A 9,086-nucleotide genomic window follows, 5' to 3' on the forward strand; every position below is an offset into this window, starting at 1 on the left:
TTTTGGCATTACATAGTACATTATGAAGTATTGTTCATTAGAAGCAGAAATGAAGCATTAGAAGCAAACAAGTATAGTTTCTTTTTATGCACAGGGCCCTTCAGACTGTGCAAATTATCGCTGTACAGCCTATAATGTATGGCTAACTTAGTCATGTAGCCCGCTCCACTACGCAAGTTCTCATGTTTTCCGTCATTGGTATGCCCGCTGGCGTGATAATTTACCATCCTTTTGATCCAATTTTATGTTTATTTTGGCGCAGTTGACGTTTTGAAATATTCGAAAAGTATTAAAAGATATAGGAATATACTAATAGTGACTATCCGATTCGAACACTGAATCGAATAGGACACTATTCAATCCGTCATTCTAAAGACTATTCGCAACATCCCTGGAAAATAATCATAAAGTACGAGCCACGGAAACCGGCACTACATCTTAGCACGTGATAAGATGATGTATACCTTTAGCTCATTAAATGGCGTCCGTTGACATGTAATTTATAAAACACAGTAAACAAATAGCGTACGGAACACGCACATTCAGAACGCGTTTTCTTTATGCAGAAATGCGCTTGCGTTTGCATGCGAACGCTATTCTAAAACTTTTTAGTGCGCATTTATAGATGTAAGATCTTGTTTTCCCGAAAGACAAGGTGAAAGTTGGTTAATATACCATTTTTGAATGCGGTGCGCGATTAGCGTTCGGGCTTACGCGATTATACAAATATTCATTATTTCGGTGTAATAATTTATCCAATTAGCTAATTAGTAATAACAGGAAATAGTCTTCAGTTTGATCGGGGTCACTGCTAATAAAACACAATTCGTCCTATCTATGGATACTTTAACGCCTTTCTTTAAAAAGCTTGGCCTGTGTTAGCTGGCACACTCTGTATAATATGTGCATTAGTGAATTAAGCGCCTAATAGTTATCTGCCTATCATTAGAAGTGTTATGAAGGTGACTATTATGCTGTGACTCAACTCACTGATTTGTTTTGCGATGAAACTAGGCTGTCAAATAAAAAAAAATCACTATCGCTAAATTGCTAAACAGAGAAAGCGTCTCGCAGATGGAAATAAAAAAAAATATATACCATTGCAGCACCCTTGGAATCAAAGAAAAGAGGAATGTCAAGTTTGGTGTAGAACTCTACCCCTGCCGCATTAACACAATGCCATTCAACGAAAGGGAAAAAATGAACGCGGTTCGGCTTTCACCTTGAGTGAAATAGGAATGTCAGTAGGAATACGTAGTGTTTCTGCTGGTCGGTCGGTCGGTTGGTCGTTCGGTCGGTCAGCCTGCCTCCCTTTGGTAACGTGACTGCTTATAGGCTTATAGCATATAGCACTAGCCACAACGTATACCGCCGCGTCGGCTAGCCCAGAAGTGGTTTTCCGCGCGCTAGCTGTGTAAGCACTCAGGAATGTCGAAAGCACTCATGCAAGTAAACGGTCAGAACATTACGCTTGATTTTCATTTATTGTGTGATGCACCTCCATACTATCAAGAACAAAGCGTGGACTTTCGCTGGCTTATACATATATCTTGGGCTGTGATGGCCCCACAACACGGTTCATTGCCTGCATTGTGGGGACCTAGCGCCCGGCAAATAATTATCGGCGCGTCACTATAGCTGCTTGCAAGGCGTCGGTGCGTCTTGGTGGACGACGATGCGGCGGAGTGCGTAGTGTTTTCCAATGACAACGTATCGCAGTGGTTGTTTGAGATGGCTGCTCTGTCATCAGTGATGTAACGGAGCCGCATTGTCACAAACATGGTCATCGTCGAGAATCGCTCGCTTTTCTATAGCACAGTGCGATGGCATTTGTTCATCACAAGCACTGCACACTAAACAGTTGCAACAGTTTCCTCCTTTCGAAGTCTAAGTTCATAACTGCAAAAAAGAGCCCACACCAGCCAAAATGCGATGGCTGCAGTATTGTTACAATATTCATCTGCGATCGCTGTTAGCTCAGCAGCAGAGGCAATCGGCAAGCCCCTTGAAGTTCACAACACATTCAAATACTGCTTACATGCGCACGGAGGCACCTTCACTGGGAAAGCAATGACAAGCGTTGAACTGTGTCGCTGGGCAGCACGCTCTTCACAACGCGTCGCGGAGGCTTCGCGCACGCAGATAAACTGATACATTTTCTCTGTACTGCGTCACAACGACCATTTTCCACAGCCATTTTGCAGCGACAGCCGTTGCTCCCGTCTCTAAGGCTAGAGTGTCGTTATTAGTTAGTAAAGCGGCCGCATTAATAGCCTCAGTGAAGCGCCTGCGGTGAACAGCCATGCCGCAGCGCTGCGTTGCCATTCCCCTAATAGACAGGAAATGGACATACCATTTTCATGACTGACTTTATCCAACATAGCACTGTAACACCCCTGGCGACTGCTCACCGCATGAACTGCCTCGTGCATGCGACCCTATAAAATGTATCCGCGTGTAAGCTTTCGAGTCACTGTCGCCACTCACGGAAAAAAAAGTGCAAAATTTAATAATTCGCTCGATCTCAATTGTTCATCACAAATTTATAGCATTCAAAACGAAAAACCGATACCTTAAGAAATAAAATGTTCGTTATTTTATTTGTTGTATTTTAAAGTATTCGATTGAGGGAAAGTGTAGGTGCAAGAATGCACCGCATGTGCCCTGTTCGCATTGGACGGAGGATAGAAAGATAATACCCGAAAGATGAGGCACGCCCTTGACGCGCCCGAGAAAGGCGGGGCAAGCGACTCACGGAAAGTGTGCATATAGACTGCGGAACAGCGACGGTATTGCTAAATTGCGATAATACTTTGATAACAATACGCGGCGCTGGCGAGTTTTGTTGCGCAGTCCTCTGTGCTTGAAGCGCCGCGCAGGGTGCGCTCATGTTGTCATACGCGTATATAGGGGCTTTACATACGCGGCTTTATCTCGACATTTCTTTTGGTGCGTCCTTTTTGCGCTTTCCTTGCTATCTCCGTTCACTGACTGCCGTCGAGCAAACTCGGGTAAAACTCGTGTCAACGAGAAACTCGGCGCATCCTGCATAGCACCCATTGTCTGGTGTATTATTGGCCTTAGTGTGGTTAGAACTGGTGAGGCTTATACAGCGCTGACTAACGGTCTCGTACTCTATCTACTACAGAGGTCTTCCAGATAAGAGAGAATTCGGGGTAGGATTTCCAGTCCATAAGGACATAGCGGGCAACATTGATGAATTCTACAGCAATAATGAGAGGGTAGCAGTCGTCGTAATAAAGCTGAATAGGAGGTATAGAATGAAGGTAGTACAAGCCTACGCCCCAACCTCCAGTCACGATGATGAAGAAATAGAACAGTTCCATGAAGATGTTGAATTAGCAATAAGAAAGGTGCAAACTCGGTATACTGTAGTCATGGCCGACCTCAATGCAAAAGTGGGGGATAAGCCGGCTGGTGAGCAAGCAATTGCAACTACGGCGTCGATTTTAGGAACCCTGGAGGAGAGATGTTGGTGGAATTCGTGGATAGGAATAGGCTCCGAATAATGAATACCTTCCTCGCGAAGCGCAACAGCAGGAAGTGGACCTGGAAAAGCCCTAATGGAGAAAGAAGGAGTGAACTATATTTTACACTCTCTACCGATCTCAGCATAGTGTTGGATGTAGAAGATTTAGGTAGGGTAAAGTGCAGTGACCATAGGTTAGTGAGGTCTAAGACTTCTCTCAATTTGAAGAGAGAAAGAATAAAATTAGTCATGAAGAAACAGGTCAACCTAGACGCAGTAAGGGTAAAAGCAGACCAATTCAGGCTGGTGCTCGCAAACAAATATGCAGCTTTAGAACAGGAAGATAAAAAACAACATAGAGGTAATGAATGAAGCCGTAACTAGGTTGATCTCAGAAGCAGCAATTCAAGTGGGAGGTAAGGCACCAATGCAACCAGTAGGTAAGCTCTCCCAAGTAACAAAGGACCTAATAAAGAAACGACATAGCATGAAAGTGTCAAACTCAAGAGGTCAGATAGGATTCGCTGAACTGTCAAAACTTATCAACAAGAAGAAAGTAAGAGATATTCAAATTTATAACCTGGAAAAAATTGAGTAAGCAGTAAAATATGGGCGAAGCATGAAATCAGTGAGAATAAAACTTTGCATAGGACAAGGCAAGACGTATGCACTGAAAGATAAGCAGGGTAATAGCATCAGCAATTCCGATGACATAGTAAAATCAGCGGAAAAATTCTATACTGCGCTAGCGGCACAGTGCCCAGAGCAGACAAGGTAGTTTCATTCGAAGTAGTGATCAACAGGATACAGAGGCTCCTCCTCTAACTAGCGATGAAGTTAGAAGGGCCTTGCAAGACATTACCAGGCGAAAGCTGCTGGAGAAGATGGAATAACCGTTGATTTAATCAAAGGTGGAGGAGATATCATGCTTGAAAAGCTTGCGGCCCTTTATACGCAATACCTCAGGACTTCAAATGTACCAGAGAACTGGAAAAATGCCAACATTATATTAATCCATAAGAAGGTGGACGTTAAAGAATTAAAGTATTATAGACCCATTAGCTTGCGTTGAGTATTGTATAAAATATTAACCAAGATAATTTCCAATAGATTCATGGCAACACTTTACTTCAGCCAACCAAGAGAACAGGCTGGCTTCAGGAAGGAATATTCTACGATGGATCATATCCATGTCATCAATCAGGTGATCGAGAAATCTGCGGAGTAGAATCAGCCTCTTTATATGGGTTTCATAGATTATGAAAATGCATTTGATTCAGTAGAGATACTAGCAGTCGTAAGGCATTGCGTAATCAAGGATTACAGGAGGAATGCGCGAATATCTTGGCAAATATCTTCAAGGATTCCACAGCTACCTTGGCTCTGCACAATAAAAGTAGAAAGTTACATGTAACCTGGGAATGTACTAAGCACCCTCACAGGCCAACTATTATCTCAATGGAGCAGTGGGAAGCACAGCTCGCTCGTCCTTAATTAGCCAGGTCAGGCAGGCGGGAGAGGCCAGTGGGGCCCTGGACTGAGGGGCTCCGACCACCGCTATACTTAAAATATTTTCCAGCCTATAAAGTTTCTATATATATATACCTATCAAGAAAGGAGTCAAGCAAAGAGGCACAATCTCTCCAATGCTATTCACTGCATGCTTAGAAGAAGTTTCAAGCTCTTAGACTGGGTAGGCTTAGGAGTGAGGAGCAATGGCGAATATCGCAGCAACCTTCGGTTTGCAGATGGCATTGTCATATTAATCAACAATGGAGACAAATTACAACACATGATTGAGGACCTCCTATAAAGTGTAAGAGTGCGGTTGAAGATGAATATGCAGAATAGAAAGATAATTTTCAATAGCCTAGCAAGGGAACAAGAATTCAAGATCGCTAGTCAGCCTCCAGAGTCTGTAAATGAGTACGTTTATCTAGGTAAATTAATCAGAGGAGACCCTGATCATGAGAAAAAAATTACCAAATAAAATTCGATTGCAGTGAATACGGCAGGCATTACCAAATCCTGACTGGCAACTTATACCACTGTCGTTGGAAAGAAAAGTGTACAACCATTGCATTTTACCGGTGCTAACATATGGGGCAGGAACTTGGAGGTTAACAAAGGAGCTCGAGAACAAGTTAAGGACTGCACAAAGAGCGACGAAACTAAAAATGTTAGGCCTAGCGTTAAGAGGCAGGATGAGAGCAAACTGGAATAGCCGATATTTTAGCTGACATTAAGAGGGGAAAATGGAGTTGGGCAGGCCATGTAAGGCGTAGGATGGATAACCGTTGGACTATTAGAGTTACAGAATGGATACCAAGAGAAGGGAAGCGCAGTCGAGGAAGGCCGAAATCTAGGTGGGCTGATGTAGTACGAAATTAGCAGGCGCAAGTTGGAATAAGCTAGCGCAAGACAGAGCAATTGGAGATCGCAGGGAGAGGCATTCGTCCTGCAGTGGACATAAATATAGGATGATGATGATGATGATGATGTGCGTGTTTTTATTTCGCGATGTGTCTCGTGCGGCACGTTGCGAACGGAGCGAAGTGTGGCGCGGCTACCTCGCTAATCGGGAGATCGCGAGAGTCAGCGTGTGGGTGTCGCGCGGGCGCGATTCACAGCAGCTGCCGAAGACAGACCTGCGCACATGCAGCGCTTTGCTTCCATATATGGTATTGGTGGCGTCATTGGAAACACGACGCGCGCTTACCCAGGCGCCACCTCCTAGCTTATCGTCGCCGCAGAGCCCGTCTTGGGCGGTACTACGCTTTTCTTTTCACGCTTTCGCCAAGCCCTCCTCCTCCGCTCTCCTCCTCGTGCTCTCTTCGCTATCGATGTCTTTCATCCCCCGCTGAGCTCCGTGTCCGCTCTTTCATCTTTCGCTGTGCTCGTTTGTTCGGTTACGAGGGACGCCGACGCTCGCTGCAGGAACGCGCGCCTAAGAGTTACTCTCTAAAAATATTCACTAATCAGAAAAGTGTAGAATCGTTGCATTTTACCGGTGCTAACATATGGGGCAGAAACTCGGATGTTAACAAAGAAGTTCGAGAGCAGGTTAAGGACCGCACAAAGAGCGACGGAACTGAAAAATGGTAGACGTAATTTTAAGAGACAGGAACAGAGCGGTGTGGATCACAGACCAAACGGGCGTTCTAGTTGACATTAAGAGAAAGAAATAGAGCTGGGCAGGCTATTTAATGCGTAAGATAGATAACCGGTGGACCATTAGAGTTACAGAATGGGTGCCAAGAGAAGGGAAGCGCAGTCGAGGACGGCAGAAAACTAGGTGGAGTGATGAAATTAGGAAATTTGCGGGTGGAATTTGTAAGCGCAAGACAGGGGTAATTTGAGATCGCAGGGAGAGGCACAGTGGAGATAAAAATAGGATGATGATGATGATGATGATGATGATGATTACAAAGTAGAGGACAGGTACGTTCAAAGCCTTGTGTACAGCAAGACCAAATATATTGCAATTGAGCACGCTCGTGAGCGATTTGGCAGAAAATAATCAAATAGTGACCGCACGGACGAACTTCACCGAGTGAGAAACTGTGATAAGCCACTGCTTCACAGTATTTGCCAAATAAAGAATGAAGAGCGAAATACACTGATCCTGATTCAATTCATAAGCGGAGAGTTTGGGTAGCTTGGAATACATTTTTAGCCTCGCTTTTAGCACAAGCAAAATATACGCTGCTCGCGCGGTTTGGACAAAGCTTAATGAGTTTCCAAAGCGCTTTTACATGAGACTACTGAAGTTGTGGCCAAAGCTTCGTGTCGTCCACCCAGTCACCGTCTACGATATCTCCCGAAACGGAGGCTTCCTGAGCCGCACCGGGCGTCACGTACATCCATTGTAAACACGGAGGCAACGGAGGTAGCTGAGGCAAGCAGCGGACGCGTAACCACGTGATCAAACATGGCAGCGCCCACGGGATCGCCTTGAAAAGGGTCAATAAACTCATCAGACCCCTTTCAGGCGTGCTGCTGTAGCGCGCGCGACGCATGTGGGCATTCGCTAAAATCGCATTCTTTTTCACGTTTTCCGGGAGAACTTTGCTGCAAGGAAATAAAATTAGAAAAATGTTCCAAGCTGGAATATGTTCAATATGATGTTTTCATTTGGAATGCAAATTCTGACGATCCAATCTGCGCAATAATTCGAGTAGCTCTTGCAGATGTAAATAATTTTAGCCATTTAGTTGATCAAAAATAAGAGAAAAATTTGCTAGTTTGAGCAAGGGGACTGTTAACAAAACACCGTTGGTGCCACGAGCCTATCTTATAGCCCATTTTTTTATATCTAATATCTAGCTTGGTTCTCGTTATCCGCGGCACCCGGTATGCACTGTTTCCTGCAATTTTCCTGCTTTATTATACGTAATACTTAACGACACCTGCTAGAAGATAACGACAGGTCTCATGCAATAATAGAAAACAATCAGCCAGCCGGAGCTACAAACTAATTGATACGTACAAACATATAAGATGGGATAGATGCAGATATGTACAGAATAAATCGAGCGCTCGTCGCTCGATGAGATCACATTTGCTGCGTTTCTGGTAGCAGGTTGACGCGCGGAATCAGAACATGCCCGGATTTTTATCAGACGAGAATCTGTGATAACAATATCGTGCAGATAAAAGGACACACATTGCGTTTCAGAGAAGCGAATTTTTTTTTTTGTGAAGCGGTTTTAAATGTTATAAACGGTGCTCGTCTTCCGCAACGCGTTTTCTTGCATAGCCATTCCAGCCTACTACGCAAATCAGCAAGAAACTGAGAGCCCCACCGTATGATCCACGTGATCCACGCCGCTGTGGGTTACGTTGCCACCGAGACAGGTCCACTTTTCATCACGCCATCTTGGGGATTAGCGAACTTGCGTTATGCCTCGATGACCCGGGCCACCTTACTCGTCAACAAGTCGACCGAGCAGACGCGCCTAGAAGCTCCGGTGAAGAAGTAGAAAATTTCGCTCTAATAAAGGAATTATGCACTTCAAGGTGCGTATATTTGTTGCTCTTGGGAAGATGTCAATAATGGAGTAGCACATAACGATTATGGAGCATAAGTTAATGGGCACTCACCTTGTGGCACACGGCAAGCGGCTAAATCAAAGAAAATAGAGTACATCAATGAAGGCGTTGACAATAAAGCGCTATTTTATTAAGACGTCGGTGTGCTCTAGAGTTGCCTATGAGCTGACCTTTGTGCTGTACTATTATGCGTGGGAATCCTTTTTTTTTTACAAGGAACAGAGGTGCGCTTATTCGCATTACTTCAGTGGTCAGAATGCATGATTTGTATAAGCCCGTTTTTGGTACTTGCTTTCGGAGCACATATATAACCTTCGTGTCATCATCATCAGCAGCCTATATTTATGTTCACTGCAGGACTAAGGCCTCTCCCTGCGATCACCAATTACCCCTGTCTTGCGCTAGCGTATTCCAACGTGCGCCTTCAAATTTCCTAACTTCATCATCCCATCTGGTTTTCTGCCGACCTCGACTGCGCTTCCCTTCTCTTGGTATCCATTCTGTAACCCTAATGGTCCACCGGTTATCCCTCCTACGCATTACA

Source organism: Dermacentor silvarum, chromosome 2, assembly GCF_013339745.2.
Source record: "Dermacentor silvarum isolate Dsil-2018 chromosome 2, BIME_Dsil_1.4, whole genome shotgun sequence".
NCBI classification, from domain to species: domain Eukaryota; kingdom Metazoa; phylum Arthropoda; class Arachnida; order Ixodida; family Ixodidae; genus Dermacentor; species Dermacentor silvarum.